The sequence below is a fragment of the Dermacentor variabilis genome, chromosome 5 (genome assembly GCF_050947875.1).
Source record: "Dermacentor variabilis isolate Ectoservices chromosome 5, ASM5094787v1, whole genome shotgun sequence".
NCBI lineage: Eukaryota > Metazoa > Arthropoda > Arachnida > Ixodida > Ixodidae > Dermacentor > Dermacentor variabilis.
Window position 1 is genome coordinate 132950397 of NC_134572.1, and position 23847 is coordinate 132974243.

Here is a 23847-nt window from a genome sequence, read left to right on the forward strand (position 1 = left end):
CTTCGCTGCACCACCACAGTCAAGGCATAAGAACGTCTGCAATTTCGGACCCAAGAACCCTTCGCCGTCCGATTTTCCGGACTTTTTGCCGTCACCGCCGGTCCGAAACGGCATTAATCAAAGCCACCACTGCCGCCGTTTTGATAATCTCGCTGCCTCGAACCGGCGCTCTATTAGCGGCGAGAACTTGGAGTGGCGCCCTCTCGCGAGTGACGTCACGGCCAGGACGCCGCTCGCTGCGGCTGCTCGACTGCCGCGCGCACTCGTTCCCTTCGTGTGTGCTTGTGGTACGGGTAGCTCGATCCGTACTTATTGAAGCGTATGACGGCTTATTTCTGCTTCCATGCCTGAACCACAGTTAAATCTTCAAAAGCGCGTGAGTAGATAAAATTTGCGGCTTGGATATCGCAAGCTATGCACCGTTGACGGGGTCTACTGGTTTTACAATGCATAGATACGCCGTGTCTGACCACAAATTTTGCGTATAAAGAATGTCTGCGAATTCAACACGCGAAGTTGTGTGTGATGCTTCGCTAAACACTTAACATTCCTTTAGTATTTAGCTATGAGAGACATTGCATTTTACATGGAAGAAAAGTCTTGTTAATTGCCGTGGCGTAAACATGTTATCCGTGTTAGACACTGCCCAGCGAAGCTGTCATCATGATTCTTATTACTCTGGTGAGTTCTTCTAGTCAAATATGGCCATTTATTAATACGTAGAAGAAAGAGTTAGGCGCGCATTTCTTATGAAACGTTTGCTGCTACTTTCACACCTCTCTGAAACAGGCCTCCAAAAAACGAATTGCTCATGACTGCTAACACGACGGCGCGTCATGTAGACTATTTGTATAGTTAATTCAGAAATACATAGTAGCAATCACGTGAGAAAAAAGTTTCGTGGTTAAGATCGAAAGCCAATCAATTGCAAGCGATGAAATTTTTCATGGTAGCCCTCAGTAGCCTTTATCGACAATATGGCACACCCTCACGCAAAGGTAGCAACCGACTATCGGTATGGCGAGGCACGCATTGTTCGCGAAACCCATCAGATCACTACAACTTCGAATTGAAACCATAAAACGTTTTTGCAACGCCAATTGGAATGCCTAAAGTATTCTCGAATTACTACAGCGCAGCTTAGATTGCCTAGGAAAGGAAAATTCAAGCACCTTCTGTCTCACCAGGTCTCTAACCAGCGTTTAATTATACAAACGGGGAACTATTCGCAACGTCGGTACATAAAAGAGAACTTCGCAAACCTTTATAAAGAAAACACTGCAAGCCTTACATATCTCACTTGATTTTTGGCCCTCCACCGGGGAATTACGATATCTTAAATATGTCCCATACTACTAATGATTGATGCTTCGTCTTCTTTTTGGCTGCAGCCATACGCTCCAAAAGGCATATTTCACTAAAAAATTTGGGCCGAGCAGCCTGTGTCAGTTCACCAAACAGATTCGTCATGTACATTCCTCTAGCAACAAACAGCAGTAAATTTCTCAAGTGAGTCTAACGTGTAGCACGGAAAAGGGAATATATGTTGGTACATTCGCTTTCGTATTCTACAAATAGTTCTAAGCCTTCATTAGTTTTACGTCAAGTTACCTGCACCTAAAATAAGCAAGAACCGCCTAATTTTGAGAAGCAGTTAAAGAAGCAAGTGGTGCTTGCAGAATCTAAACTGCAGTGTTAGTCAAGTGCTCGTGTTACTTCCGAGCGTTTCTTTGAAGAAATGCAAAAATTGGATATTGTACCATGAACCACTCGTCGTAAGCAAACCTTCTAAGCGGATTAAAATCGAGCTAACTGTTCTAGAAGTCATATCTAGCCAGCGTTTCTGGCATATTTGTTGCACCGCGGCAGGTATGGTATCATAACTGAATTCTTATATGCTATGTTTTTGCGTTTGTGGATCCGCGCATGAAAAACCCGCAATGAGCTGGTCTGCGCTCCTTCGGCTGGCACTGTAGCGTTGCTTTTGAGAGCTGCATTGTCGTCTAGGAAATCATCTCTTTGAATAAACTTTCGCGAATGAGGACGTAAAAATATATTTGAGACGACCGCCATAAGTATACAAGCAGAGAGAACGAGCGCGAACAAACGAAAACACAGCAGAAAGCGCCCAGATACCACCCGAACTCTAGCAGACGGCAGGCGCGAGTCTGCCCTGACGTCACGCGAGCGGCGCTCGCAGCGCCCCTGTAGTTCGATCTCGGGGCTAATAGCACGTAGATCCGCTGGCATCCGTATTCACCACCGCGGCAAACGCTATACCTACTGCTTCGACGTTCGCTATCAAGTTTTTTGCCGTTCGGTGCCGTGTTTTTCATTGACAGAATTCGCCGCTGTCAGTAATGACACAGACTCCGCCTTTGTGGTCCTCGCGATTGGCTTCGAAACTCGGAAAGCACAACGCGTTGCAGAATGCCGATTTTTGAAAGTCAGCTTCGCCTCAATAAATGTATTGCGGTGAAGCACGACAAGCGTGGGAAGGGGCAACAATGGTAATGGGACATAGTATGTATTCCTTAATTATACACGCGTCCACCCACCATCTCCTGTCATAGTACGAGCACCGATATGACTAATAAGTATTCTGGCAGGCCTTTTCGGATGCGCGTGTGGTGATTTGAGCCCTTAAGGGCAGTTAAAGACATGCATTCATTTTTTTTTCGAACTGCCCGAGTTTTCGAACGTTTTCGCGGCCCCCTAGGGAGTTCGAAAAGTTGGACGTTGACTGTACAACTGATCGAAAGAATGCTTCAAATGGTCCACGGGACGAACGTGCGCTTGAAGGAGGACAAGAACGGGAAGAACCTACGCAGGGAGGAATGAACTGGAAAGGATACATGCCGCCGCTTCTTTCAAGGAGCTTGAGCTTCTCAGTTCATCATGCACCAACTAGCCCAAGAGCTTGCGCTAATGCACCTCAGTAAACAATTCTTGGCTGAAGACGAGATATGGGTGTCCCTCATCCAAATCAAAATAAACTCTTTAAAGCAGGGAAACGCAGCACTGAGGCGTTGTGTGCGAGCTGAGAGTATGTCAGGACAGTTGACCAGCAGTTGAGAGAATCTTACTTGTGGCGCAGTTCGGGTGTCATACGAATGAGCTTCCTATCAATTGCTAGAAATAGCTCATATCCTCGTCGATCACGAGAGCCCGCATTTGTGGACGCTACCTATTTTTGCCATTTCTGTGCAGTGGTAGCAAGGAATAGAGCATAACCATTAAGCTTAGCTAAAATGAACACTCTGAAAACCTAAATTACTTGCGTTTCACTTCTGAGTGATGTGTATTGTTACAGTGTACCACTTTGGTGAAGGCACTACCGTCTTTTACATGACGTCGTTAGCAAATATATATATTTTTGTTGAAACGCTTGAGGCCAATGAACAACTTGTGCATCTGATTCGGGCGGAGGATTTAATACTTTTTGTGAAGAAACGTAGCATGACTACCCTTACTATATTTAAATATTTGGTTAATCTGTAATTATAATGACCCATCATAACATGCTCAAAGACTCATTATGCCACGTTGATTTGCTTTCAGTGGAGTCTAAATCACCATCTATGTTTCACACATGTATCGACAGTCGATCGTAGTTCGTGACTGAAGGGGATATTTGAAAATATTTGTTTCTATATGCATCTCCTTTTTTGTTCGTACTTGAGAATGTTCAACTTAATTCGCGATGAGTGTTACCATTTTCTTTTCAAAGATACCTTATTCGCTGTGCATTTTACAAACCTCTCCTTTCTGATTTCTTTTTGAATAAAATAAATGCTATTCCTTATTATTGAAACTGGATTAAGTCATTTTTTAGCATGCTAACTGCATCAAGCGACATGGTTTCAACCTGTCTTGACATAAAACAAAGTTCTGTCTCACTCAGGAATCTTGCAAATGCACTCAGGGAAAACCTGGAAGACTCAGTGAATTTGGAAATGTCAACTTGGTAGACAACCTGTGAACCGCATTTAAGCAGTATTCAGACTTTCCTTTTAAGATAACGTTAACACGCTGTCCTCCCTTCTTCACACGCCGTGCATGTGAAGGACGACTCGTCTGGGCGCTTTTCCTGCCAAGCAGGAGAGCGCTGCAGGGAACGTTGATTCGCGGGAGCAGTCGTCCGCGCTCGCCTGTCTCGTCGCCCGCGGGGGGTTCTTCGCAAGGAGGGTGACGCTCGCTACAAAGCTGCCAACAAACGCGGCGGGCGTTGTTCGCGATGTAGTCCCCCAGCTCGCCGGTTCGCCGCGTGCCCTCCTCGCCGTTTCCCTTCAGCGCCCCTTCCCTCTTCCTTCGACGCCCTCTCCGGCTTCGTCGTATCTGAACTGATCAATGGGAGCGCGGAGCCGATGCGTTGTTGAAAGTTTGGAAAGCACTTTATTGATCCGCTCCTAGTCGCGCTCTGCTTCGCCCAGAGCAGGGAAGCGAAGAGTAAAACATAAAACAAGGCCGGGCGAGGACAAGAAAGAGCAGAGCGCTACGCGTCGGGTCTGGGGAAGAAGACGCGCTGCTGGAGAAGGGAAGCGGGGGAGGAGGGGCACAAGCAGCGTGGAGTTGGGTGAAGGCGAACTCAACCAAACGCGGCGTTTCTTCTATTAACTGCTGCGTTGGGCGACGCTTTGTGCGTGCGTGTGTGCGCGCGCAGCCGCCTAGATTGGCGCTGGCACAGAAACCCCGGTCTTAGTAGCAGCCAGCTCGTCCTCCACAACCCCCTCTCCCCCTCCCTTTCTCCTCAGCTTCCCCACTGATCTCGGCTCTTCTCCTTGCTTTCCATCGGAGTCTAGTGTAGTCTGCCCGGCCTGCCCGTGTTGTACTCCCGCTGCTGCCGCCGAGCTTTCGTCCGTTCCTATGTAGCTCACACTGCGAGAGAGATTCCTGGGAGGGAACAGGGAAATCGAATTTGGGAGCACTTCTGGCGCGAGTGACAGGCCTGTGTGCGCAAGCGGCTCGCCAGTTTGTTTGCTGCCCGAGTTGTGCGCTGAGTATAAAACACTGTGCAACCCCAGCCCGCCCCCCAGCCTTAACCCTCTTTCTCCACCCTCTCGTAGCCGAATCTTCGCCTGCGCTCGTGAAACACACACACACACACGTACAAAGAAAGAAAGAAAGAAGAAAGCAGATAGAGAAAGTGCATCTTTGTGCGCCTTCGTTTTTGTGCGACGGCCGAGTCTGTTGATCGCCCCGGTGTCCGTTGTCTCTCTATTTGGGCTTTGGCCCAGGTCTCGGCCGCCCGGCTCCCGCTTTTACTTCCAGTCCGCTCGCTCACTCGCGACTCGCTGGCGTGGCTTACTTGCTCCGTTTCGGTTCGTTCCTCCTGCTCGACGTCTATTTCTGCTGCGTGATCCGTTTTGCTCGGAGCACGCGTCCGTACGCGTGCACTCTGTCGACACGACGCCGGCCCTCTTCTCGCCGCTTCTCTTGCGCTTCTCTCGCTTGTGAGGGAGAATTCTGACAGTGCGCTTTCGACCCCGAAGAGAGGCCGGTTGTTTCGGCAAGAGCATGTGTATGTTGCTTTTTTTTATTGTTGTTATTTCTTCGTCCATATAGTAGAAACTTAAGAGAAACGACACTCTCGTTGGGAAAAGGGATAGCGCAGTTTTATATGCATGCCGCTGAAGTCTGGACCACGTGTTATGATTTATCACGCAATAAAATATCATCTAAAATGCGTTGACCCATATTCGAAGTTTTTAGTTCCCAAGTGGTATTTGCCATTGGCCGGCCGCGTTGACTAATAAGATGTCCAACTTCACCAATGGCTACCATCTGCTGTTACGAACACATTTAGCACAAGTGCTTTTCAGGAATACGGACCGCGCCGTTGAGTATACGTGTAGTGTAACAGACAAATTCCCGTACGCAGAACTCCTGACGATGTTTTGAAGTTCTAGCTACAGTCGCATAGTAGTTAACGCCTTGCAAATTTAAGTAGACTTCTTTCTTCAATGTTGGAGTTGACTGCTAAGCCCAGCTCAGTCGATAACAGAGAAAGACAATCAGGAGCGGAAGGGAGAGAGAAAATTTGTTATAGGAAAGGCAGAGCGGTTAGCATGAGTCATAGTATGCTTAGGAGGAGAAAGCCCCTGAAGGACAATACTTGAAGCCATCCATTCCCATTTTCATGTCATCATCACATTTTATTTCTTCCTCCACAGCAAACAAATGAACACGGTCAGAACTCCTACACACGTCGTTAATCTATATTTAACAGACAAGCGAAAGGCAGGTCCTGCGTGCACCAGAGTGCATGGCAGAAGGTTCGGTGTTGTGAAGCGAAGCAAACTGAAAACCGTAAAGCACGGAGTTGTTGTGTATACAATACAACTTTCAGATGCGTCTCTACAAGCGGTTTAGAAACAAAAGAAAACAGAGAACACGTTACCATTAGCTATGGTGAAATTGTAGCAAATATTTACGCTCGTTTAGAACACCGCGGATTGATTGATTGATTAATTAAGCTGCCAAATGGACAAGCGGCACTGAAAGACAGGAAAGAGCTCCCGACTAATTTTCACCACGGTATGTTTTAGATTACTTCAAGGTTTGTATACGTTCAGCTTACCTTCGGTGTACGAGTGCTCATCCGCTTGGCAGTGCGGAAGCCTTGGCTCGGAATCGTACCCGCGACCTCTGGTTCAGCATCATAGTTCGAGAGCCACTGAGCTACCCAGCGGGCTTCAACAAAATGCGGGCAATAAGAAGAAATTATAGATTGCTGCTGCTAATGGTCACCGCACGTCGTCGCCTTTGTGCCACCTCGCATGTGCTCCGTCAGCTACCGGTCGCCGTGGCGTCATTTCTTTCGACTGCGGCAAAAAAAGAAAAAAAAAGAAAAGAAAAGAAAGGCTTGTGAGTTAGATTTAGGTGCACGTTAAGCAACCCCATGTGTCCAAAGTTAATCCTGAGTCTTCGACTACGGCGTGCCTCATAACTGTATCGCCGTTTTGGCACGTAGTAGTGCGTAATTAAATTAGCGTAATTTTTACAAAATCCCGCTCAACGGAATGCTAGCAGACTTGAAAGGGAGCTAACGCCGTCCTTTGACATTGTTTATCGGTGATTTATGCAGGAATTATATTAATAACCACTTTGCTGTTCTGTAGCTAAAAAACTAAGCGGCCTTAAGAAAGAAAGACCGAGTATTTTTCTGAAGCACTGTTGCCGCATTCATTTACCGCATATGCTTGTCGGTGAAGAGGGCTGGTTTGCTGCTTTTCTTTTCTTTTTTTTCGAGGAAAGCTCCATCCGTAATCTCCTATAAATAAGCCTCACGTTTGTGGCGCGACTGGCTCGGGCGGATAGTTCTTGTCCATAAAGAAGAAGAAAAAAGTGAAAGTCGCTGCTCCACTTCGGCTACGGTCTGGCTCTTATGACTTCCGCATGGTCGTCTTTTATATCTTGCAGTAACTGCGCCGAGAACGTGAAATGATTGAAAGCAGTCCGAATCCTTTATAACCTATACATCATTGCTGCGTTCAGGCGAAAAGTTAAAAAAAAAAAAAACATGCATAGGGAGATACGCAGATATCAAATATGAAGTCGCAATTTCTTCCGAATTGCGCGCGTAGAAAAAATAAAAATGTAATTTCTGGTCCGCCTCGCGCTTCGTTTGATCCATCATTAAAGAACTTGATTAAAAGCCGACCTTTGACACTGAGCCATTTTTATTTTATTTTATTTTGCTTTGAACACTAAGGTCCTATAGCACAAATGCACAGATTAAAAGAAAGAAGAAAAAGTAAAAAGAAAAGAGAGAAAGAAAAGCTTACTCCACATATGCCTGGCACCCAAACTCGTTTATATATTTGTCTGAGCCGTACCACACTGAGAAAGGAGATACGCGAAGTACAAGCAAAAATAAAGGAAATAAAGATAAACTTCGTTCTTTCATTGGAGGCGCATTTTAATAACAGAAATTTTGCCACACCCTTCCGCTAACTTTGCAATCAATGAATGCACTCCTCTGAGCGAGCAGAGAGCTTCGCAAGGTCCCCTCCTGGAGCTGCAGCGGTTCATGCAAAATTAATTTCAGGACCGTCGCCCCGTCTGTGTTTCCCAGGAATTGATGCCGACATAACCGAGGGCTTTGTCTTTTTTTTAAAAGTCTTTTGTGCTTCTGTTCTGCTCGCTTTATTCTTTAGTTTATTTCGCGTCGATGTAGCTGCGACTCCTCAACTCCTCTTATTTTTACGTTCTTTGAAACCGGTATGTATGGGAACAAGAAGCAGTATATTGAGAAACGTGGACCCTGCGGCCGGTACCAAGGCAACCTCGATGTGATGAATCTCAAAGGGGGGAGGTGGCGGGTTGAAATTTTGTCCTTTATTGAGCTACTTCTGATGAGCTGCCATATTTCCTTGATCTATAGTTTCTAGAGGAGGAGTCATATAGACTTCGATTGAACACGACTTTCGACCGGTGTGAACTCACGTTTTACGGTTGAGGCGGCGATGCGTCTTTCTCTGAGGTGTATTACTTCGTCCACTTTACCGTATTTTGTCAAGTGAATCAGAACTGATTTTAATTTCCAGCAGAATATTGTATTTGGCATTATGTGTGTATATATATTTAAAGTCCAGCGAAGGCTCTTGTTTGTCGGCTTCTTATGTTGTTATAAATCGGGCCCCTTGGTTTACTTTCTCCTTGGTCGTTACATGGCCAGGGTCTCGAATCCGGCAGCTTTGATGTCTTCAGATAGCGCGTGTGGGTTTATTGGCCACTTGCTTTCACCCACAACGTTCAAGTACTGCGTGGCGCATGCGACAGATGGGGTGTTCTACGTCCACGGCCATGACGATGAGTGATGGCACTCGCCAACACTGCTAGGGCTAGTTCGAGTAGGCAGACATAAATACCCCGGAAAGTGGATGCGGAAACTGCGCCGCGGTAGCTCAGTTGGTAAGCGCATCGCACTCGTAATGCGAAGTCATGGGTTCGTATCCTACCTCCGGTCACTTCCTTTTTCATCCACTTTCATTTTCATTTAATTATCATTCCTCTATTGCAATGAATAACTAATAATAGCTTGCCATATGCTGTCCTTCGTGCCATTTTTTGTAGGCTTGTTACGTTCTTGCTAATTGAAATCGGGCCCCTTGGTTTCCTTTCTTCTCGTTAATATTAAGAGGGTTATTACTATTATTATTGAAAGTCTGATTGGTCGGGAAATGAAAACCACAGTGAAAATCCGCTGACGCTGTGCGCAGATGTGTCGCGCAGTGTGTCTAGTATACCCGTCGACCGCGTAAGGTCGCAGTTGACATTGCTGAGCGCGCATATTAGCACGTGCAGGTGCCTCGAACAATAGGGTCTCCCGCTAAGTGTGAAGTGCGTGCTGTCGTTCGATTTCTGCATGCTGACCGGTGAAGTGCAGCCGAAATTCATCGACGAATCAGTAATATGTGCGATACAACTTTCACGAGTGACAGCAAAGTGCGGCAATGGTGCAGGAACTTTGAAACAGGACGCACAGACGTTCATGATGCAGGCTGGCAGGGAAAAGTGCGAGTGCCTACCGATCTTGTTCTTGTTCCGCTATTGGATCAGGCAATCCGAGAAAATTGTCGGTCTCTAAATTTCATGGTCAGCTCTCTATACCATAGTGAGTGAGATACATATCACTCTTGATAATGACAGGTCCTACGGCCGAAACGCCGACTAAAGAAACGTATAAATGAACAATGCTCCCTTTCTTAAAATTCGTTTGTACAGCAAGCAAGGACCCGTTGACTTCATGACTATCTATACGCGCATATTCTGGATGACATATCGCCACACCACAATATATACCAACGAATGAAACCCACGGAAAAGGCAGAGAAAGGTTCACTTTAAAACTGTTTAATACATTCCCAGGCAACTTATTTATAGGATGTTTATTTAGGTATACAAGGCGTCCCACGTAACTTGAGGCAAACATTAAAAATATGCAAATGCCGCGTTGTTGGACAGAACCACGGTAATGTTATTTGCCGTCGCTTGGAGATACTTAGATTACCTTATTCATTCCGACTAATTAGATAATTATGCCTAATTAATTAATCTGTTTCTCAAATATTATGTTAGATGAAAAGCTTGAATGAGAGAATTGTAGCGCAACATGAAGAACTCGCGATATATCTCTTGCTCAATACGCGCTACATAAAAGTGTTTTTGCGAGCCTGAAAGAAGCCTGCGAATGCACGCAGAGTGCCTCGAGCGTTAAGTCACGCGATTGCTTCTCCGGTGTAAATTAGTTTTTATTTCGAACTTTTGGGCTGCCAAGTCCTGGATGCAGCCATTACACGAGTCTCTACGGTAGTCAGGACTCCCGAAGAGCAGTCTGAACGCGATTAGTGGTGACTGGCACAGCAACGTCAGTATGCACAACGGCGTCGTGCTCGTGCTAGGCAGGACGCAGCGGTTCCTGCTCAAACCAAGCCGCGCACAGTTGAGACGACTGAAGCGCAGAGCGATACGATGAGCGACGAAAGGAACAGCAACGTCAGTACGCACAACGGCGTCGTGCTCAGGCTCGGCAGGACCCCAGTTTAGGGCTATACGTCATATTGGTCTATCGGATCAGGTGATACTGCAGCTTCCCTGGCCAGCCACCTTCACAACGAGTATTGGAGCTCGTTTTCTTAGCGAAGCTGTTAGCCTCGTGGGCGTTTATGTCGGTCGGCATTTCAAGGCGAAGCCTTAAGCGGCTCATACGTCCCGGGTGGTCTGGAAAATGCGGCGTCTTGTACAGAAAGTAATGTGAGCTCGCCTCGCGCAGACACATGCTCGTACCACTGCTCGTGCCACTGCTAGCGCGTTCGTCGCGTTGTCTTCTTCCACAGCCGGCTTCGATGCCGCTCATCATGCCAAAAAAATAAAAAAAGAGGCAAAGTTAATTAAGATAGAGTTAATTCAGGCACTCTAACGCACGACCTTTGATTGGACTCGAACCCCCAAGAGCATGTAGAAGTCGAATACACGACGTTTGGCGTTAAGGCGAAGTTAATGAAGGCAGAGTGAATTAATATAGAGTTAATTCAGGCCCTTAAACCCACGACCTTTGGTGGGAGACGAACCCACGACCCTTGATGTTAATTAGGGCGAAGTTAATTAAGGTACCGTCATTTAAGGCACTCGAACCGACGACCTTTGGTTGTAGAAAACAAGTAATAAGAAGTAACAACGCATTCGAATGAGAATGTCAAGTAATTTAATGAATGTCTCTTGAGTGCGCAGGCTTTTGCCTTCACCCTCTTTGGCGTATGCTAAAGTGAGTGTCATCTTTTTTTTGTGTGTCCGTATACGCGGTGCTCACATAAAAACAAACGGCAGCTGAAAGACTGTGTTTGAGTTTCCCCGTAACAGAATTTTTTCTCGCATATTGAAATTGCAGTCCGATGCTGTCATGTTTGCAGGTTGTGTGTAAGTCGTATTTTAAGCATTTTCTGACGCATTTTACTTTGAGAAATTTTATTGTTGTAGGCGGAGGGCCTACAATAATGAGGATGTGTGCTGTGATAACGGTACCGCCACCTAGCGGCCGCGGCCGCCCAGATGCCTTAAGCGGCAGCTGTCTTTCAGGTTACGCGTTACAGATTTATGTTTGCTCGTGTATTTGAATAAAAATTTGGAGGACGCTTAAGCTTCGCCTTCAAGAGTGGAACGCGACAGCGTTCCCATCGACCCGCCAAGGGGTGTAAGACAAAGCGCTACGGCGCAGGGATCACTTACGAGGCGCCCCGCATCAAACTTTGCGCCCACCTATCACACGGAGAGCGTCGAGCAACGCAGCGTTCTGCGCGGCAACGAAACGTGCGCCTGAGCAAACGGAACTAACCAAAGAACTCGGTGTCTCGGAGGGAGAAACGATCTACGCCAGCCAAACGTCGTGATCGGCACGGGCAGAGAGATAGACAGATAGTAATCTAAAGAAAGGAACGGCGCTTGATTCTGCAACCCGCGTGGGAGCACGGCGAAGCGTCGCCAGGGGAGAGGGAGTCGGGGCCGCAACGCGCCTGGCACCGGTCCGCGCACAGCACAGCCCCAATGCGCGCATGGCGCGCCACCTGTCGGGGCAGCGCCGTACATTGAGAGGAGGGGTCTTCTGTGTTTGCCGCAAGATGGCTCTGCGTGTGCGGTAAGCGCAGAAGAAATGTAGCGGTAACGTACTTCGCTATTCGTGTAAATGCAACTTCTGTAAGTTGCGTGCTCATAATTACCGATATACACCGCAGTATAACATTCTACGGCACGTTTTTAAGGCAACACCGCGTTCACTAAAAGCGCTTTTGTACCGATTTCAAGCATCGAACTCGTGGCTGAGTGGTAGCGTCTCCGTCTCACACTCCGGAGACCCTGGTTCGATTCCCACCCAGCCCATCTTGGAAGTTGCTTGTTATTTATGAAGTGCCTGCCATGATTTATCGCTCACGGCCAACGCCGCGGACGCCGACACCCGACACCGACGCCGACGACACCGGCTTTTCTGCGACATGAGCTCCTTAACGCTATCGCGTTAAAATTCGAAGCCATCATGTCTGTAGCTCGAGTACCAGTCGTACTTTACGCATTTTCTGACGCAATTTACTTCTAAACATTCATTGAGTTAAATACAACAATTGCGCCCGGCGGAGTGCCTAGAACAATGAGGATGCATTCGCATGCGGCACTTCCTTGTACGTGCGTGCACGCATAACCTACGTATCTTGTGGTGGTGGTGCCTGTGTAACGTCGCCTATCGTTGGTTTTTCTTGCCTAACTTTGGAAGGGAGGCGGATTTTTATGGCGATAGTAACTATATGGACACTCCAGGCTCATTTCTGCTGTCGGCGTCTCCGTGAGGTTCCGTATTAGTGAAAGCGTGTGAGGGTGAGCCGGCAAACGCGCTTCAATCTCGCGTGCGCGAGCGACGAACGCGGCCCGGATGCGTGCCCTCTCCTGTGGCGCGCGATGCAGGGGGTTCTGGCGAGGGAGGAGGGACGTTCTTCTCCGGCGGCTGTCAGGGTGTCTCGAATTCCTCCTCGCCCGCCACTCAGCACAGAGTGGAGACATTCCGGCGCCTACTACGGCGTGGACCCCCATTACAACCATTACTCTAAAGCAATAAAACATAACATACCCCCCCCCCCCCTCCCTCAGCAGTTTTACTGGTGGTTTTCAACAGCGTCGCTGCAGATCCACTTTCGCAGGGCCGGGATAGCGAGTCAAACTTTTTGTAGAAGTGAGTGCAGAAAACACCAGATGACACGAACATCGGATGCAACGTATCCTTTAAAAAGCTGATGCTACACACACGCTCTCAAATATTGTTGCTCGTGTTTAGAGAAAGTTTACTTCAACAAGCGACGATACGAAAACTCAGTCACAATCATGGCACAATTCCACCTGGACGATAACATGTACAAAATACGAAGTATTGTATGCATGTCACGTTTTGAAAGAATGTCTGAGCCTACACACACTACCATATAACCACGTAGACCCACGGAAACGCACAGTTACACATAAACTGTCACATTACGCAAAATGATGTTCAATATGTACAGTGTACACAAGGGTTATGTCCAATGATGATGTGACTTTACATAGTTTTGTAGTGATGCTATGAGATGTGTATATACAAAGATGATCATGCATACGAGAGGACACAAAAATCACTGGCACCTACATATGTGCATATTCAGTGAGTACATTTGATAGACTAGAGCGTTTAGAAAAAGTTTATCAAGAAATCCGAGTGACGCTGGAGTTGTGATAAGCAGCGAAGCACATGCCTGTGTTTGCCATATATAAGAACGGTCATGCTTGCTGAAGAGAGCCACGCAGTTTGTGTAAAAATCTTTCTGTACGTCGGCTGAAAAATGTACACTACTTCATGCACTGACCGAGAAAATCTTCTTTCGAATCTACCCTTTAGTGTCGTTACAGAAATTGAAAAAAAGAAAGTTGTTTCATTCCATTTGTAATAGATAGTAATCTCGCGGAGTTTGATAACATCGTCCTTACTTCAACTGCGACGCCAGAAATGGTGCGTTGAAGCGCGCATGGGGTGTGCGAGAAGCGAAGCTTCTTTGATCTAGTTGCTTGTACTATAGCTAAATGGGCTCAGCGTTTTTTTATATTAGGCTAATGTAGATACTATAATAAATTGAAGTTTTCTTAGCGAACTCCGCTGATCGCGGCTTGTGGCTTCCTTCCAAATAGCTAGAATAACACAGAAAATGAAATGATTACGAGTCCGATGATGGGATAGAACTTCAGTCTCCCAGCGTAGCATCACGAGGATCTAAAAATTAGCCAACAATTACACGCGTACTTCCTTCGTGTCGACGCCAAGTAGCTTTTCAGGACGGTTGGCTCGTACGTCTCATTCCATCGCACGTGAGCGCGAAAGGACCGCGCCAGATCACATGCACGCGCGCAAGTTACCCGAAGGCCGCCGACCAAAGAAAGAAACGCGCAAAATAATGGTCAACCTTACTCACCGTTCTTTTTTCGAATAACATCAAGCACCGATGTCGACCTCGTCATATCAGTGCGTGAACGCCTCACACTGAGCGTTCGCATGCATGCTGTGATGTTCGCACTTCGGCACAGCCTTTGTTAACGTAGTAGATATAGCATTTGATGAAATGAGAAAAGTTGCAACTGCAAGTCGGAATCAGCTAGCTCAAGACAGGGGCAAGGCAATTGGAGGTCGCTGGGAGAGGCCTTCGTCCTGCCGTGGACACAAAAATAGGCTGCTGCTACTGCTGCTGATGATGATGACATAAACATTGCATGAAGTCAATGTTGTCACCTGTGGCGTGCATAAACACAAACACTGCATGAGATTACACGTTGCAATCATTCCGCATATTAGTACGCATATCATTGTTTTCCAGCATTAAGTCCTTCAGGAAAGCTTTGCGGTCACGTAGATTGCAACGTGTGTGTTGTATATGCACACACACACACACACACACACACACACACACACACACACACACACACACACACACACATACACACATATATATATATATATATATATATATATATATATATATATATAGATAGATAGATAGATAGATAGATAGATAGATAGATAGATAGATAGATAGATAGATAGATAGATAGATAGATAGATAAACATCACCGATGGTACCTGCACAATTTTTACTCCCATAGCTGTTATGGGCTCACTCCCCGTGTCGTTTTGGTGGCCGCCATTGGCACCGGTGTTCGTTGCAGAAGTTCCAAGTGCTTGCGAGATTTTTATAAAGAAATAAGGGAAGAAATTACGCTGTGCCTGACTTGGATTCGCCTTCGCAGAGTGACTGTCGTAGTTGTTTACCTCTCAACTATTCCGTGGATTTCATTTTTTTGGCAATTCATTTCCGTCGAGCGATTGTTTAACTGACGGATCTATACGATGAAATTGAACTTCATTCGCGGCCGTATTTTATGGCATTGCTGCGGTTTTTAACCCTACCATTTTCGCGTTTCTCATAAAGCTTGGCTGTCACCTGAGCAGCACGTCTCAAGGTAGCACAGGAGCTTAGCGGAGTTCTTTTGTGTGCGTCTACGTCGTGGTGCAAGTGCGGGAGACTCATTAGCTCGTTTGTGAATTTGTAATTAGCCACGAGAGTAATTTGTGCCCCGCAATAAATATCACGAAAGAAAAAAAAAATCACAGTCAGCCATACCGCCGATACTGCAGCAGAGAAATATACCGAGCCTTAATTGCGTGTTCACGCCCCTATAGCTGCTGTGATGGGCGGACGCCACGCTGTTGAGCTTACGTATATGTTAGCAGCGAGGAGAAACAACTTAAAATGAAGCGATTGGTATTATGTGAAACCTAGAATAAGGAAGCGGGGGAAGAAATAGTGAGATCCGAAGCAGCACCGGAAGAGGGTGCACACCTGCGATCACTGAGGCCACAATATATATATATATATATATATATATATATATATATATATATATATATATATATATATATATATATATATATATATATATAGCCGTGTCTCTTCCCTTTATCACCGGGAGGCGGCAGCTTCGTAATGACTGAAGTTTTTATTTTCCGGGAAGGAGATCGCTTCGAGCGCGTCTGCGAATCGCTCACTTATTTCCACGAATTTTCGTGCTCGTGTGACAAGCAATGTCACGATGTGCACGACCTAAACGTAGCAACTGAGGTTCATTAATACAGTGTCTGCATGATTTTTACATCAGAGAACGTCGACACATTTAGCATTAACACAAGGATGCTTCGCTTATACGCCGATTCTTAGGGTGCCTGTTTGGTTAAACCGCCATATGCGCGCTTCCACGCAGCATTTATGGCGTCGGCGCCAAATTAAAGGCGTTGTCCTCAAACTGCGTGCCATTATTCTACAGTATAATAATAAAAAAGTACGTGCATCTCGATTTTTTCTTTTTTCTCGCAGTCGACTCGAAAGAAGATCAATCTGCCAGTACATGAAATGCGTTGGATTTTTCTTTGGCACTCGAGAAATATTTTTCTCGAGTGGGGGCAGTGGGGGTAATTCCAAACGATCGCTGACACAACTGTATCAAAACAGGAATAAATTACGCTGATCTCGCGGACTGTGATAATCGGTGTGCGCGACAGGTCCCCTGGTGGTCAGAATTAATGCTGAGTCTTCCACTACTGCGTGCCTCATAATGAAATCCTAATTTTGAGAAGCAGGACCCCAGATTTCAATTCAGTTCTTGCGTTCAAACCAAGCGGTTTTTATTCGCGCAGCTGGTCTTTACTGTCGTGTTGTTGATGTTGCGACGCCGGCGGTGCAACGAGCCACCCACTCGGTGCTGTATAGCATTAATTTAATCACGGTGCGGTATCCTATAACAAGCACATCGCAGCACACGTGGAAGAAGCCTTTCTCGCAAGGTGGCATACTCATTCTTTTTCTAGGGAGGAAGTGCCGGACAGAGATAGGGAGAAAAAAAAAACTTTATTTTTTACGCCAGCGTCCGGCGCTCACCTAGGCCGAGTTGCGTTGCCATTTTACAAGCACTCTTTTCGCGGCACTAAGGGAAGAGCCCTATGGCTTAGCCTAAAGAATTACAGCTATGCAAATAAAGAGAGAAAGAGAGAGAAAGGAAAGGCAGGTAGGTGAACCAAATGGTAGTTTCTAGTTTGCTATCCTGCACTGAGGTGGAGTATATAGGTATTGGAAAGAGGGCAACGAGAGGGAGAGACCTAACAAAAACGTTCCAATTACAGGCGTTCGCACAGGTCGTCGATCTCAAGTAGGGCAGTAGCGCTTGCACGGCCTTCTGATGCGATGTTAAGACCTGTCGATGTAGTAATTTTTTTTCTTTCGACAGTGGCTGGTGGTCCAACTGGTTGAGCACAAAGCGATTGTCTCTTTTCAGTGTACTGCACACGCCATCTCCTAGCCCAAAATAGGACAGGTCTCATGCGGTTGACTTGAGCCATCTTCAAACCAGAACTTACAGGAATCCGGTACATCTTAACGACATGTTTCCGGAGTTATACCGTAATGCCAAATGTAAATTATATGATGTTAGAGGGGCCACCCTAGAGCATATACCCTGGGATTGTGAATAGTTCAGAGGAGAATCGCAGTCCCCCCTGACGAACTAGAGGCGTGGTGGAGAGGCGCACTGAATAGCTCAGATCCTCAGGACCAACTTTGGGCCATCCAGGAAGCCCGGCAAGCTACCGTGAGACAGGGTCTCCCTGCTGCCACCGACGCGGCCTTGACCCAGGTCATCAATGTGCAGGATATTTAATAAAGTAGTCACACGCACTAGCATAGAACATGACGAATTGTTTCCTCGTCGCCGCAATGGCCACATACTGCAGTGTGGGCCATCCGCATGCGGAACGCGTGGGCATTGGTAAGCGCGACGCTCAACCATAGCCTACATAAAAAGGGTTGCTTCTCTTAGCGGAAGACTTGGTGAAAGTCGAATGCTTATGAGGAAGCTTTAGCTCGGGTGCTCCTATCTAGATATATACATGTAAAAGGAGAATTATTCTTTTTTCGGCAAGCACTGCACCAAATTTGGCACGGTTTGTTGCATTTAAAAGAAAAGCTTAAAATCTATAGTGGCTGTTGGTCTAGAATTTTTTGTTAGGTCGTAAATGTTTTATGAAAAAGTGGCAAAGATCGAAAATCTTCAGAAAACGAAACTATCAGGTTGACAACTCTAACTCGGCAATTAAAATTATATCACCATTATGTTAGTCGCATCTAATAGTACATCTAAAGCGGACAAAATTGATATATTACACATGAATCGCAAGAAAAATTATTAATACGAAAATACAGCTTTTGCAGAACCCTCGTACACAACCTAACAAATTCACATAAGATATAAATTGACATATCAAATTTGTCCGCTTTGAATGCTCTCATGGATGCCATTTACAGAACCGCTATATCTATTCTTTGACGCAGAGCTATTAATTTGTAAACTTCGGGCTTCTATTCTTTTTTTTTTTTTCAAACTTTCAAATTTTTGAAAATCGCTTTAACGAAATGCAGGCCCTAAATCGAAATTGCGCTTCCAAGAGTCTCTATAAGTGTAGCTTTCTCTCTCAATTGCAAGAAATTTAATTAAAATCGATTCAGGGGTTATCTCAGAAAAACATTTTTGCGTTTTACATGTATTTGAATAGGCCGAGCCCGAGTTAGGCCCGAGCTAAAGCTTCCTGTTAACGTAGGATCCAGGGTGTATGTATAAACGAGCATGCATAAAGTATGGTTCATTGCCATCCAATGTGGTGCATTGGCATGCAAGTAGGCGGAGCATCCTTGGAGCATCTCACAGCGGTGTCGACAGGTGATGGAGCAGCTTGAGAAGAAAATTGAGGCAACATTACGTGTGTCCGCGGCGCCTATTAGTACATACCAGTTATAACCGACAACCCATGTCAGAACCAAGGTTTTTTTTTATATATATAATAGTTATTTACGTTTCTGTTGAATGACTGGCGCCTGTGACGGTCGGTGACCGTGTGTGGACGGTTAGAACAATTATGTGTTTTACCTATAGGTATCAACGTGCACTGTTTTCCAAGGCACGGTCACCGTTGCTGTTTTTACTAGTATACCAGTAAATTTCCACTTAGTACCTGCCGTTTCCTTGTCAACCCTTTGTTCCGTTTTGAAACACCGCGCCTGCCGGGTTAACATAGTGGAAACGTTGCACACGGATGTTAAAAATAGTATAGCGATAAGCTGTGAAACTTCAGCAAGCTACCTGAGGAGTGTGCTAGGAATGCGCCTTAAGGCGCTATCATAAATATTTCATCCGTAGACCCCATTTCATAGAGATACATAAAAAAAAGAAAACAAGAATCCGAGGCTTCGTCTTATAGTAGGAGAGAGTACAGTTAACGCAGACATCGTTTCGGTATTGTTGAATAATAGATAAAGCTTTCATCAACTTATTGATTTGCTCAATCAGCACGCCTAAATATCAGGAGCACCGATAAATTTAACTAGAAGTACCACTTTAATGTCTGGCTGTGCAGAAAATCTTCTATGAAAAGTTAAAATATGCAGAGGTGCAATAGTATTCGGCGTCCTTCTCGGGCCAGTAAGAGTGTCACCAGAGACGTGATAAATAGCATCAATCGAATATCGAAAACACTTAAAAACTCAACAATAACGACTAAATTATTGGGAGCAATAAAAGGTATGCATGAAAACAAAACCATGCGCGTACGCGTTTACTTTGTCGCAAGATCAGCAATTATCCCCAGAAATTTATTTATTTATTTATTTAAAAATACCTTACAGGCCTCAAAGTGGGCATTGAGTAAGGGGGGCAGTACATAGAAAATACATTGAATACAAGACATCTATAAACCGTATCTCTTTACAACCTACAACCAAAGTACAACTGAGATGAAAAAAGAATTATTTAGATCACGATTCACTAGGGAAAAGAAGAAAAAGAACATAATATAATAACAAGGAATAAATCTACCAGATTGTTGTCAGTGAAGTCGTGTGATTAATAAACAGTGAACAGTGTCAGTGAACAGAACAACAGCCTTAGTGAACTCGGGCATTGCGGTCACAGGACCCCACGCAATATGACCGCAACGGCAGCATTACATTTAGATAGAAGCATAATTGGCCGATTATTTATTTATCGATGGAGTTTACTGCTGTAGGAGAAATAAAGCCATGGGGATAGAAAACGTGCAGTAGCGCAAAGCTATTGACTAAAGGGAGCTCTTTGACGTCGACCTAGATTAAATTATACTAGCGTTTGTGCATTCTGCTGCCGTGGATGCTTTGGCGAACGCCCACTGAAACTGTCTTTATCAAGGAAGAGAGCGAGACAAAGAATTAGGCAGACAAAGAGGTTAACCAAGGCCATGTCCCTTTCGCTACATTGTGTAGACGGGGAAAGGGAAAGGGTGAAAAAAATGATGCGAGAAGGTTTGTATGGTATGAAGCATATAAATATTGTTATGGGTACTGTATACGTGTAACGCCGGCGACGAGAACACGAGGACCTAATTACGGCCGCCGCTGCTGGTGCCAGCGCTCGCAATCCCCGTTCTCTATCGCATGTCCCGCATTTTGTTGTTTTGTAGTCCGCCTTAACTTTGTCTTCCTTTTTTCTTTTTCTTGTGCAGATGACTCCATCTGAGGGACCGACGCACACGATTGCACGAGCCGTTCGTAACCTACCCTGTAGAACCGGGCTTTTGTAGACTAGTCGTACTTTCAGAAGCTCGTTTCTACAGGTATCTTGCGAAACTAGCTGACCGCTGCTAGACCTTCAGGCAAGGCCGGCTTACTCCACGTGCTGTTGCGACCGCCTGGGAAGGCAGGGTTCGTGAGACACCAGGTAATGTCATGCATTCATAATGCAATCATCAAGGTGAGCTGGTTGATCTATGCGCCTTCTGTTCTCCGTTGAGTGCCAAACAACGTGGCGCGTTTTCTTCATGCAGGCGATCGAGCCGGCGTCGCGTCGAGCTGTGTAACTTGATCTCCCATCGCTCAAGCTGTTGCATGTTGACCCATGAGGGCGCAGTAAATAACCGTTTAGGTATTTGCAGATATATATATGTATATATACACCTTAGCTCTGACATTTTTGTTGGTGTTTGTGTGTATGTCCTAAAAAATATCCTGTGTGCTTTCGGAGTGGTCAGGACCCGCATTGGCAAATACCTTCTTATGCTGGAAGATTGCGTAAGATTAGCGGCCAGCCATTGACAACAATCACTTACGAACGAAAAAGTTTCAAAATATGGGCCGTGCGGATATTGCGTGAATGGATGTGGAGGTTGCGTGAGCACTTCATTAAACGTGTGCATCTTGATTGTTTGATTTTTCGTTTTTATTTCTTACATGCCGCAGACTGCGTGTCACAACTGCTTCGTGGTGATATGTCCTGAGCGAAGCCGCGTAGCTCCACGATTCCTTTAATCTCATTTCATTTCGCCTTTGACCTGCCCCACTCAATAAGCTCAGTCCAGTGTTAAGCCACAGGCTATCCCTTACTTGAAATGAATATGTACTTATTCGTTCCCCATTGGGAGTGGCGCATGCTCACTATATGGTGCTCGCAAAAAATCACTTGAAAAAGACGCAGTAGGCATATTTATGTTATGCGTGACTGAGAAAAAAAGAAAAGAAAACGCCGACAGGAGCAAACACGTCAAGAATCCAAATTTACGGAACGAAGTCATTGCCACAGGAGACGTTTTGAACGCTTCAGTAACTACTCAAAACGTGTAGCGCGAATGTTCTCGTGACACTGGCCGAAAGGGCGCAGTGTGGATAGGCGAGGCGTGATGCGTCATTACCAACACCTCAATAGGCTTACGGTCGAGACGCGCCGTCGTCGGGGGCTCCCGAATAATTTTGACCACCTGGAGTTCGTTAACCTGGTGCACCCCAATGCACGGCAAACGGGCGGTTTTCGCCCCTCATTGAAATGCGGCCGCCGTGGCCGGGTATCGAACCCGCTACCTCGTGCTTAGCAGTGCAACGCCAAAGCGACTTTGCCACCACGGCCGGTATGATCCGTCACACGCAGTCCGCAAGCCCAAATAACATATAAGCCCTTCGTGTGAAAACTACGCTGTAACGGCCGACTATTTCCTGCTTATTCACAGGCACCGGGGCTGGGAAGAAGCTGCCAAAGGCTCTTTCCCTAGTTCAAAGTCCATAGCGACCGAGCAAAAGCGAGTGTTTCACCTGTGTGCTTTTTTTTTACTTGTATCCGCACTTTTGTAATCGTTGATTTCAACAGTAAATAACGAAATTTCTGTCAATTATAGAAGCTTATTCAGAAATATATTACAATAAACCGCTCTTTAATCGTATAAAACAAAACTCATTGTTTTTTTTTGACGATTACTAGACACCACCTCCACATCTGCATATCTAAAAATATCAAATTTGCTGATGTGGCTGATTTGAATGTGTTAGTCCGCTCCAATTATTTACAGTTACTTTTTCCTTGGCAACGCTGTGTTTTATGTGTAGATTGTAGTGTGGAAAGCACACATGGTAAAGTATTACACGCTTTCTTTGCGCAGTGATTTGTTCTAATTCATTAGTGCTTTTTTTTCTTTTATAGGGCATGCCTGATGACTTTCACTCCAAGAATGTGCAAACAGGAGCCAGAACTACCATTGAAAAACCCTGTTAGGTAGACGACCGGAAACTCAATAAACTACGAATTTGTATAACATTGTCCTAACTTTTTTGAGAGAATAAATTTAACTTTCGTTGTAACAGGTGAAGAACGACGACGATTAGAAGCGCGAAGCGAGTCCTCAGCGCTATTGTCCAATAGAAATGATTTCAAATATTTTGGGACATCACAGGGCTAAAAAGAAATTAATGAATTTCGCGGCGCTTCTAATATTTTGTTCCCTGCATAACACTGATTAACAAATTACAGGCCAAGCGGAGCCGTATCACAAATCAAATTTGCGAGGAAGAAGAGACTTGAGCGTTTTCAACAATACGAGTCCGCGCGACTTGATAGCTCGCAAGTGAGGGAACGCTTCATTGGATCGAAATGACTCGTGTTCTTGGTTTTAGCGGCCGTGAAAGATTGGCCAAATAAACGGCACTCACTCCTGAAAATGTCTGTCTAGCTTAGTGCTCACTTGGGATAATATTCGCCAAAATTAGACTCGGCCTGTTTCACTCGGCCTCTCAGTCGCCAATGCCAAGCACTCGGACACAGAAAACCCGTAAATCAGACGCAGCCTGGTTCACTCCGGCTCAGACATGCAGGAAGCAGAGCCAGCAGGAAGCTCTCGAACTCATACTCTTCAATACCATGCTTAAGTAGGCCCACTCAGACTCGCGCGGTTTCGCAGACTCGACCTCTCTCGGGCTGGCTGACTTGTGCTAATTGAAAGGTGAACTCAGTCAGTGTGACAGACTGTGGGCTCTCATTCACAGAAACGCGGAGTCGCTAACTTCACTCCGACTCGCCGACTTATGTCACCAAAGCTTCGCATTGCCAACTCATTGAAAATGCATCTACGGGGTTCAACCGTTCTTTTTCTTTTTGCGTTCGTGCCTGGCGGGGGTTGCGGGAAAGTGGGGAAGGGGTGGAGATGTCGTACATCATTAAAAACTGCAAATCCATACTCACTCTTCTCTTGCGCTGTCTCCTTTCACGCACTGAAACGACACTGTATAATATATTCCTAAAGTTCGCAAATTTTTCGAGTTCACTCCTTAACACATTTTTAAACCACATGGCTGCATCGTAAGCGATGTACTCGTTTTTGTTACATGTGGTCGATGGTTTCGTAATCGTGTCGCCTTGAGTTCGACACGCAGTGTGCAATTTTGCTTCGTT

The 23847-nt window shown here is 45.7% G+C and overlaps 1 long non-coding RNA gene across 1 annotated transcript in view; it reads left to right on the forward strand.

Moving 5' to 3' along the window:
* The window catches only part of LOC142581971 (uncharacterized), a 46180-nt gene extending 22656 nt beyond the window's left edge, over positions 1 to 23524 (forward strand). Inside the window, exons 2-4 of the long non-coding RNA XR_012828334.1 lie at positions 20642 to 20856; positions 20963 to 21060; positions 22603 to 23524. This is a non-coding gene — a long non-coding RNA (uncharacterized LOC142581971). The remainder of the gene's footprint in view (positions 1 to 20641; positions 20857 to 20962; positions 21061 to 22602) is intronic.
* The last annotated feature ends 323 nt before the right edge of the window (positions 23525 to 23847 follow it).